Raw genomic sequence first — 11705 nt, 5'->3', positions numbered from 1 at the left:
GTTCCTGCTTATTAACCCTGTTGTACCCAGGTCTCCAAGTGATTTGCCCCAGCAATTCATTACTGAACTTAATGTTTCAACTTGGAGAGGTAACAGCTTATAGAAGGGGCTGAGCATAACCTCAATACCAAAGGTGGGTGTTTGATTATTCAGAAGCCTTCTTGGGGGTGCGGTGGGTATCAAAATCTTTGTTTGTAAGTCAACTTTTTGTTTTAAATGAGTCCATCTATTTTTATTATTAGATTCAGTAGACATAAACTTAATTTGTCATATTGCTGTAAAAGTTTCTAAACTCTTACTCTTGGTTTGGATACTTGTCCCAGATGTAACAACAGCTTGCAGAGTGAACCAGAACTTGGACCAGACTCTGAGTGGCACTGGTAGAACACTGGTTCCGACAGCTTTGTGATGGTAGAATCACACTGAAGAAATCCTCCCAAATTCTGATTAATTGATGGGGGGGAGGGGCAAAGATGACGATTGGTCTGCATTGTGTTTTTAGAAGCTTCCCAGGTCTTTCTAATGTACAGCCAAAGTTGAGAAACACTGGTCTAGAATAAAATGCCTCACCATTATTTTTTGGGTTTTGGACCACTGCACACAATTTTTGTGAAATTTTCTCCCAGACAGAGTAAAACATAATAAAAACTATACATTCCCAGAACAACTGAATCAGAATCTGCATTTTTATAAATTTAATTTTTATTTTATATTGGAGTACAGTTGGTTTACAATGTTGTGTTAGTTTCAGGTGTTACAGCAAAGTGATTCAGTTATACATGCACATGTATCCATTCTTTTTCAAGAATCTGCATTTTAACCTCACCTGCTATAAACATTGCCCCTAAAGAGAAGCACAGTCCAGGAGCACTGTTCTCCAAGGAGCTCTGAGTGATCTGCAGACAGTGATGCCACTTATTTCTCCAGTGTTAGGAGGGGTATAGCATCCCCGCTTTGAGATAAACTCAGGCTCCCAAAGACTTGGGAAGGGAAGAAGGGAAGATTTTGAATAATTTATACTTATGCCTTGCCTTCCACAACATTTTAACTTTAAGTTTGTACTTTACCCCATGGGAGGGAACCCAGATAATTGCAGCTATGGTAACATGTTTCTTAAATCTCTGATTCTCCTTTTTATTCTGTGCCTGCTCACTCCAGTTTGGAATAGCCACATGGATGGCAGCACTGGTGGCTCAGCCATTTCCTCCATGCACCCCTGCCCTCCATTTGTCCATCCTTCCAATATTTGCTGAGTCTGTCCCATTGCTCAGGCCCTGTGTTGGGTGTTGAAAGATATTGAGTAAAAAGGACATAGTTCTTGTCTTTGAGATCTCACAGTCTATTGGTGGACACAGACAGGTAGGCACATATACAATACACAGTAAGTAATATGAGAGAACCATATCCTGGATTCTTTGGGAATGATTTTTGGAGAAGCTATCCTTAGACTTGAGGGATGAACAAGAACATAATTATCTCTGCTCATACTGTGGTCAGAGAAGGGAAGTATTAGTTGGATGGTGAAAGGCAGATAAATTAGCAAAAACATAGAAGTGAAAAGAGAGTATAGTACTATGGGAAGCACACATTTCTGAGAACCAGCATGATTGGAAACTCAGGCATGTGTGTGTGTGTACCCCATATGCCCCCAAACTGTTCGCTAAGCTCTTTCCATTGAGTATCTCATTCGATCTTGACAACAATCCAATGGTGACAAACGCATGGTGCAAAAGCACCTCTAAAGGCCTCTTCCCAGCCTTCTCCACATCTTTTTCCTGGTTAGTCTATGAGAATCTGTAAGGATGACAAAAGTTGGTTATAAGCAGCTCTAGAGACTCAACACTATGGATCTTCAGAAAATCAGTAACAATCTCTACTGGTGGTAGAGCTATGTATTTCTCCTCTTTTTTTTCCTCTTAGCTGGGCTTCCATGATGTTCAGAGCAATGAAAAAGTATGGATAAAGAAGAATAGAAAACAAAGAAATTAAGAAATTTTACCTTTAATAGCAGTCAATACACACATTATTCAACAGATGACCTTTCATATAGATACATGATGCCGCTTTTTGGTTTAGTTGTATTAGTTTCCATATTACTAGCAGAAAACTAAATATATAGGTGGGTAGACTTACCTGGTCAAATTCCTCAAGAATCTGCACATACTTAGTTGGAGTGGGTATCATTCTAAAAATCTAGGGCTATGAAGTGGTCCTTGGGAGGCTTTTGGAGGGGTTTTTCTAATTCATTTTGACTTCATTTTGACACTTGTGTAGTAAAAGATTAAAAGTATATTTTTAGTTTCTTCTTCTGTAAAAGAGGTATATTAGTAGGAGGACCTGTCCTTAAACTCTACATGGTTGATGTCAGGATTATCATGTTAATAGCTACCATTTATTGAGAATTTACTGAGTGCCTGACACTGGATTCTCCTAGATTAAATCATGAACTGTTTAGCAGGACAGCTTTGTATATAGTTAGAGTGAAATCTGTGTTCCTTTGTTCTGCTTCCAAGGTGAATATCTCTGAATCATGCTCATTGGTAATCAGTAGGAGTTCAATAAACATTTTTTAAAATTTCTATTCTCCAATTTCCCCAGTCAGGATGCAGAATATTAGAAGTACTGGTTCCAGTTCCCTGGCTTTGTGTCTAAAGTAACTCTCTCAGAATATATGAATGTTTATTTTTTTGACTATGTAAGTATATTCTGAGTAACTAATACCTATTTTCTTTTATAATATGTATTCAGTTGCTTACTCTTAATTACAAAAGATATAAAAGGAACATATATTTAAACATATATTCTTTAGAGAATAATGAGAATCTACAGATGCATCACTGAATTTGAATGTAGATTTAAATTTGGAGATTCCAATTAAAGACAATATGGGATGAGGATATTATTCATTTAGGAAATTTGAATGGGAAAATCAAGTAAATATTAAATATCATTTTGCTTTTGTATTTTAATATGATCATTTTTTCCTTCAAAATTCTTTTTTTTTTTTTTGAGAAAAAGAGAAATTGTATGCAAGAAGATAACACTATCCTGTGAACAAAATTCACAAAAACAGAGAGAAAGTTGAAAATCATAATTTAAAGGCTGGAGTTTTTATAAAGTCCATAGGTACCATAAATACAAAAATGATAACTTTACTCCAGCTTAACTGGTTCTTCCAGTGAAGATGGATGAATACAATTTCTGGCAGCCATTTAAGCTTTGGTGTATGTATCCTTTTTTATAAGATTTAGAAGCTGGTTAAGAAACAGCCTCACTATCTAACATCCAGAGAATGAGGACTGCTGTGATCTTCCCTCCAACATTTGTCCTTGAAAAATTTTCCCATATTAGTGGTGGTAAATCATAATCCATTAAGCCTGAGTTTGAAGAAAGCAAGACCTCTACCATTGAAAGATAATACACTGTGCTTAGACCTCAGGTTTCATTGATGTTTTTAAAATTAATTTTTATTGGAGTAGAGTTGCTTTACAACATTGTCTTCGTTTCTACTGTGCAGCAAAGTGAATCAGCTATATGTATACATATATCCCCTCTTTTTTGAATTTCATTCCCATTTAGGTCACCACAGCGCACTGAGTAGATTTCCCTGAGCTATGCAGTAGGTTCTCATTAGTTATCTATCTTATACATAGTATCAGTAGTGTGTATATGTCAATCCCAATCTCCCAATTCACCCCACCCCCACTTCTCCCCACCTCGGTGTCCACACATTTGTTCTCTACATCTGTGTCTCTATTTCTCTTTTGTGAAGAGTGGAGCCAAGCCAGCATCTGTGCTTTTTAGGTCCCTGGCCAATTTAATTGTTTTAATATTTTATTTTGATTAAGAAAAATTTAATACATTTAAAATAAAACAGGGACTTCCCTGGTGGTCCAGTGGTTAAGCATCTGCCTTCCAATGCAGGGGGTGTGGGTTCGATCTCTGGTTGGCGAACTAAGATCCCACATGCCACAGGGCAACTAAGCCCGTGTGGCACAACTACTGAGCCTGCACACTCTAGATCCCATGCGCCACAACTAGAGAGCCTTCATGCTCAACACATTGCAACTAGAGAGAAACCAACGCACTGCAACGAAGATCCCATGTGCCACAACTAAGAACCGACACAGCGGGCTTCCCTGGTGGCGCAGTGCTTGAGAGTCCGCCTGCCGATGCAGGAGACGCGGGTTCGTGCCCCGTTTCGGGAAGATCCCACATGCCGCGGAGCGGCTGGGCCCGTGAGCCATGGCCACTGAGCCTGCGCGTCCGGAGCCTGTGCTCCGCAAATGGGAGAGGCCACAAAAAAAAAAAAAAAAAAAAAAAAAAAAAAAAAAGAACCGACACAGCCAAATAAATAAGTAAATAAATAAATAAATATTTTAAAATTATTTAAAAATTAAAAATAAAATAAAACATTAACTGAGCATCCACCTTGGGAAAAGAACTGAGCTAGCTATCAGAAGGAAAAAAATGCCTTAAGGGACAGGTTGTCAATGAGCCCGAGACTTTTAACTCAAATACAGGTTAACAGAGCCATTGGTATTGGTTAATTATAAATTTGGAGGAAAAGGTAAAATAGTTCAGGGTGACTCTGATTAAGGCTTTACTAATTCAGAAAGGAAAGGTAGGAAGAACAATGACAGTTTGGAAGAAAAGAGAAGTTCAGATTTAGACAAGTTGTGCTTGAAATATATGTGGAACACATAAACATGTATATATTGAGCAAATATTTGAGTACCAACCGTGTACTAGCCTCTGGAAAAACAAAGAAGCTGAAGCTCACAGTTTAATGTAGTTGTTTTCAATTTTTTGTGCATCAAAAATCTCAAGGGGAGGGACGGTTAAAATATAGATTCTCATGTTCTTCCCTCAGTAATTCTGAGGTTGGATATGGGGCCTGGGAATCTAGATTTTTAACTAGAAAATCAGATGATTCTGATATAGGTGGACCAACATCCACACTTTGAGGTTCATTGGTTCAGTGGCAGAGGCAAAATATTAATATAAAAATGGGGGGCTTCCCTGGTGGCGCAGTGCTTGAGAGTCCGCCTGCCGATGCAGGAGACGCGGGTTCGTGCCCCGTTTCGGGAAGATCCCACGTGCCGCGGAGCGGCTGGGCCCGTGAGCCATGGCCGCTGAGCCTGCGCGTCCGGAGCCTGTGCTACGGGAGAGGCCATAACAGTGAGAGGGCTGTGTACCGCAAAAAACAAAAAAAAAAAAAAAAAAAAAAAAAAAAAATGGGAAAAGTGAGTGAAACAAGCAACTAACCTAAGAAGGAAGAAAAGTAAGTCCTGACAAGAAGGCTCTTGTTTCAGTCTCTTACCATTCCAGGTTGGAGAAGGGTGGGAGTAGCCATTAGTATTGCCTGCAATTTTCTAAGAAATCAGGTCCCTGACTCTCTGGTCCTAAGAAGGACCTGCAGTCCTGTCAGTGGGTCTCAGCAGGGCAACGTGAAATCTATGATTTGTGTTTTGTTGCTTCAGGCTGTCTGGGAGAGCAGACTTTTGTAATTTTGGTTACCACTTACACATTAATTGCATGTTTTCTTGTTTAATGTCTGACTGTCACTAGATTTTAGGTTCCAGGAAAGCAAAGACTGCATTTCTTTTTTTCACCACTATGTCCTTAGAGCCTAGTACTCAATCAATACTACTTTTCCCAATGTTCTGGGCACCAAGGATACAACAGTGACTAAACCAGAGAAGTTCCATCGTCTTGTAGTTCATACGTAACGAAATAAAGAGACAAAAATGTGTAACTTTAGGTAGTCGTGTGTGCTAGAAAGGAAAGAGGGAAAGAAAAGTGGGAATATAAATCAGGGAAACCTCTTTAAAGAGGTAACATCTGAGAAGAAACTTGAATAGAGTAAGGGAGTAAGCCATGAGAAAATCTGGGGGAAGAGATTCCAGATGGTAAGAACAGAAAAATCAAGATGTGACATTGGAAACAAGCCTGGCATTTTGGAGATGGGTAAGAATGTGAGTGTAGCTGGAGTAGAATGAGTGAGGAGAGTGGGAAGAGATGAAGAGGTAGGCAGGCTCCAGATTTCGTAGCTCATTTATTGTATATATGATTCAATTAGTTGAAAGAGTGGGCTAACACTCATAGCATTACCTATATGGTCTCAAGTAATCTTTACTTAAAATCAATTTCGTGAATTAGGTGCTAAGATCTCCATTCTACAGGTAAGAAAACTGAGGCACAGTGAAGTTAAGTAGACTGTCAAAGGTCACACAGCCAGCCAAGCAGTGGTGGGCTCAGGATATAAACCCAGGCCGGCTGGATCCTATACATCAGTGTTTCTCAATCTCTTTCTCATTATCAGATCTTACTCCCTGAGAGAAAAATTAAATCAAAACTCTCCCTAAAGTGAGAGAATTTAAATACTGAGAAATAATACTTTGTCAAGTAGAGTTAAGCTTTGGAGGGCCAGAAACCATTGTAATATTTTAGAATGTTTTTGCCCCCTAAGAATCAATTTTTTACCCCCATGAGGGTGACATCACCTCATTGAGAACAATGCATATACTACACTATAATATCTCTCATAAAAACATAATTTTGTAATAAAATTTTCTTATAAATAAATGAACATTTTTTATAAATAAATTATATCTCTCATAAATAAATGCTTTTATTGTATAAGTTTCTTACAAACAGGGAAATAAAAGGGATAATTTGGTAGCTTGATGAGACTGCCTCTTACTTGCAGGTGGATTAGACCTGAATGCTTTTGAAGACTCAGGCATAGGGGAGGTAAGATTGAAGATAAAGAGTGGATAAAGCCTTATCAGATTAAAGTGACATCCCAGAGGAGACAGGAAATAAGCTTAAGAACACAGGTGGATTATTTAATTCATTTTAGAAGCAACTAGGGGCATGTTTCATTTTGAAACTGTACCTGTTCCAGGGCAGGTAAGGATGAGCGGAGATGGAAGGAAAGAAAGTTCAGGGAGTTTGTGCTCGATGGCTTCTGATTATTTTACATAAACACGAGGCAGACAGTGAAAAGTTGGGAGTGGGTGGGTAGGGGGTCGAGGCACGTGCTAAAGGTTGGAATCAGTTGCTGTGAAGAGAAGGAAGAGCTGCCAACTCAAAACAGGAGCAAGGACTGTCAGAGAGCTTTGAGCCCTGAGCCCCCAGGAGCCCTACGTGCTCCGCTGAGGCCACCTCTGCCACATAACAGGTGCCACACCTGTGGTGCCCTCAGAACATGTGCTGACTCTTTGTCTTCTTATCTGTCCCACCCAGGAACCATTCTGCTCTCTCTATGACCTCCATTTTAACAAAGAGAAGAGAAGGGCAAGGAGAGAAGGGGTAGAGAAAGAAGAGTCGTGGGAGGGGCAGCCGGTAGGCACAATGGAGGGCCCTCGAGGGCATTTTCATGTGCTGTGAAGAAGTAGGATGAAATGAAAGCCTTGTAGAAGGGCTAAATGCTGCTTCATATCTCCCCGCTCCACCACCACCTCCAGCTCAATTACTGCCCCCAGGAGTAAGATCAAAATAACCTTCTGTGGGAAGAAAGGATGACAATGACTTTGGATCCAATTACGTTATCATAAGCTGGAAACAACCCTTGCATTTGAGGTCTGCTAAAGTACTGAACCGTGAAACTCAAATCACAATGTGAGATATGAAAGCGATTTGAACTCAGGGCCCTTTGGACATTTTCCTGGATATCAAAGAAGGATTTTTTTCCCCTGCTTTCTGAAGATAGGGTAGAAAATGGACAAGTGATGAGCTAACCAGAAAGGGTGGAAGAAATACTTAATTGGAAATGAAATTAAGAGAGGAAAAGACAAATGGGTGTAGATTAATGTCATGCTTACAGTTATCACAGGATATGAATTTTGTTTACATGATCAAATATCTTCAGAGCTACTCAGCTCCTCTGATGTACAATTCTAAGTGGTTTCCTTACCCTTAGAAGCTGAGGGTTAACTAACTATTCAAGCTTGGGCACATAGGAGACAGGAGCATGCAGGCATCCACTCATGATTGAACTAAGGAACGTAAATATAACCCCAAAGTCCCCACCTTATTTCCAGGGGGATGAAATAAGCCGGGAAATAAGATGGACTCTCCTCATGAACTTGGACTGGATGGGAGCCACATGCAAAAAGAAACACTTGAGAGAAAAGGAAAGATGAGCATTGTGTATATTTTACATGTGTGCACACATATGTGTCTACATATTTATATGCAAACACACAAACTCCATGTGCGGTTTACGCTTGTGTGTACATATTCATATTTATACACATATGTATGTACAGAGTTCACAGAGCACTCCCAAACAAATACACACCAGATGTGCTGATTTTGAGCTCTCCAAGGAAAAGATTACTATGGAGAAGGAAATGAAACAGGGCTTTTGAGGACATTGGTCATCCTACCAGGTGTACTGATATTTGGAGGGCATATTCTATGTTTTGCATATGTTTATTTTGGGTTAGAGGAGACTCAGGACAACATAATAACTGCTTCATAATTTTGGAGAGATGTCATGTGGATTTAACCATTCCATATGGTTCCAGAGGGTAGAAATGAGGCCGAGGCGTAGCAGATTTCTGTTTTAAATGAGAACGACTTTCTAACAATTAGTACTACACAAAAGAGGCATGTATTCCTTCTAAAAGTAGATAATGATCTGCCTACTCTTGGAAATGACATGTGGCAGAGGCTGCGTGGCCATCTGTCACAGAAGTTGTAGGGGGCACTCTTCCATTTGGTGAGGGTTTGCACTATCGTTATTTGCTGGGCCATCTCCATTCTGAAATTCAGCGGTTCTAAAATGCATAAAGACATTTTAAGGGAAGTCAAGTCATATATGGTTTTGGTTTTCTGACTGCTTTTATTTTATTCAGTGACTTATGAGCGGCTAACTCCTAGCTCAATAAGTATTAGACATAACAATTTCTTCTGTCTTCTGCTTGATTTCTGTATTCCCCTACTTCTTTTCCTCACCTTTAATTTTTGCATTTTCTATTCTCTTTTCCTTGTCTTTTCTTCATCCTGCCTGTGCCCTCTAGATGTAAGAGATGGAGGGAAGGCAATGTTCATTGAGACAGTAATATGAGGAAGAAAGTGTTTAACTCGGTTAACATTTTATTTTCTCTGAAGGGAAAATCCTGGCTGTGTGATTACGTGAATATGTGTATGTATACTAGAGTGTCTGTGTGTGTGTAGACCTTCAGTGAAATGTGGTATTGCCTGGAGAAAAGGCTTATAGTATTTTTAACATAGAGGATTCCTCTCCCAAGTGGATGTTTGGAAGAGCTGGGGATTGGGAACCACTTTTGATTGTCACAATACCTGGGGGCTGTTACTGACACAGAATGGGAGGAGGGAAAGAATGCAGAATGTCCTACACTGTATGGGACACTCCCATCCAATCAAGGATTATGCCATCCCAGATGACAGTAGAGCCCCATTGAGGTATACGAAGTGAAGGCTTTGGAGACAGCCTATCTAGGTTTGCCCTCTTTCGCTCTGTGATACTGGACAGGTACTTTAATCTCTCTGGATTTTTGTTTCCTCATCTGCAGTATGGAGGGTAATAAGAGTACCTGCTCACAGTGTTGTTGTGAAGATCAAATGAATTAACAAGTCAAGTGCTTAGAGGAGAACAGACGCTAAAACACACGCAACAAGTGTCAGCTATGATTTTGATTTTCCTGAAATGGGTAGGAATCGGCTATTTGGATTCATCTTACATGTTGAGTGTATGAGAGTTTTTATATGCTTTCACCAGGCTTTAGGGAACTAAAACATAATGAACCAATACTTACAAAACTGTGACCTATGGACTCTTTGAAGTTGTGAAGCTGCTGTGATATCACCATGGACCTATGTGAAGTGAGCCTTGACAAGGTAACATCAGTCTGCTTTTCTTTCTCCACCTTGCACATATGCAAATATGTCCCCAACCATTTCCCTAACACACACACACAGCGTTATATTTAATAAAATATAAAAATTCATTTAAAGTTCTAGGAGTCTTTGACAAAATTCAACACCCATTTATGATAAAAACTCTCCAGAAAGTAGGCATAGAGGGAACTTACCTCAACATAATAAAGGCCATGTATGACAAACCCACAGCCAACATCATCCTCAGTGGTGAAAAACTGAAACCATTTCCTCTAAGATCAGGAACAAGACAAGGTTGCCCACTCTCACCGCTATTATTCAACATAGTTTTGGAAGTTTTAGCCACAGCAATCAGAGAAGAAAAAGAAATAAAAGGAATCCAAATCAGAAAAGAAGTAAAACTGTCACTGTTTGCAGATGACATGATACTATACATAGAGAATCCTAAAGATGCTACCAGAAAACTACTAGAGCTACTCAATGAATTTGGTAAAGTGGCAGGGTACAAAAATAATGTACAGAAATCTCTTGCATTCCTATACACTAATGATGAAAAATCTGAAAGAGAAATTAAGGAAACACTCCCATTTACTACTGCAACAAAAAGAATAAAATACCAAGGAATAAATACCTAAGTCTTTTGTCTTCTCTACCTAAGGAGACAAAAGACCTGTATGCAGAAAACTATAAGACACTGATGAAAGAAATTAAAGATGACACAAACAGATGGAGAGATATACCATGTTCTTGGATTGGAAGAGTCAACATTGTGAAAATGACTCTACTACCAAAAGGAATCTACAGATTCAATGCAATCCCTATCAAACTACCAATGGCATTTTTCGCAGATCTAGAACAAAAAATTTCACAATTTGTATGGAAACGCAAAAGACTCCGAATAACCAATGCAATCTTGAGAAAGAAAAACGGAGCTGGAGGAATCAGGCTCCATATCTTCACTGTACTACACAGCTACAGTAATCAAGACAGTATGGTACTGGCACAAAAATAGAAATATAGATCAATCGTACAGGATAGAAAGCCTAGAGATAAACCCACGCACATATGGTCACCTTATCTTTGATAAAGGAGGCAAGAATATACAGTGGAGAAAAGACAGCCTCTTCCATAAGTAGTGCTGGGAAAACTGGACAGCTACATGTAAAAGAATGAAATTAGAACAATCCCTAACACCGTATAAAAAACAAACTAAAAATGGATTAAAGACCTAAATGTAAGGCCAGACACTATAAAGCTCTTAGAGGAAAACATAGGCAGAACACTCTCTGACATAAATCACAGATCCTTTTTGACCCACCTCCTAGAGAAGTGGAAATAAAAATAAACAAATGGGACCTAATGAAACCTAAAAGCTTCTGCACAGCAAAGGAAAACATTAAAAAAAAAAAGTTCTAGGGGTCTTGTCCCTATGTATTTGCTCAATAAGTGGATACAAAAAATACATTTACAGTATGCAGGGGCTATGGAATTTTGGAAAAATTTTTTCTTTAATTCCTACACTTGAAAAGGTTGTGATTCATACAACAGACCATTCTTAATCTTGCACCAATACTGAAGGTTATTTATTTATTTATTTTAATTTTTTTTTTTTTTTTTGCGGTACACGGGCCTCTCACTGCTGTGGCCTCTCCTGTTGCGGAGCACAGGCTCCGGATGCGCAGGCTCAGCTGCCATGGCTCACGGGCCCAGCCGCTCCGCGGCATGTGGGATCTTCCCGGACCGGGGCACGAACCCGTGTCCCCTGCATTGGCAGGCGGATTCTCAACCACTGCACCACCAGGGAAGCCCCTGAACATTATTTTATATTTTGA

Source organism: Lipotes vexillifer, unplaced genomic scaffold (assembly GCF_000442215.2).
Source record: "Lipotes vexillifer unplaced genomic scaffold, Lipotes_vexillifer_v1.1 scaffold907, whole genome shotgun sequence".
Lineage (NCBI taxonomy): Eukaryota > Metazoa > Chordata > Mammalia > Artiodactyla > Lipotidae > Lipotes > Lipotes vexillifer.
This window is presented reverse-complemented; position numbering follows the sequence as displayed.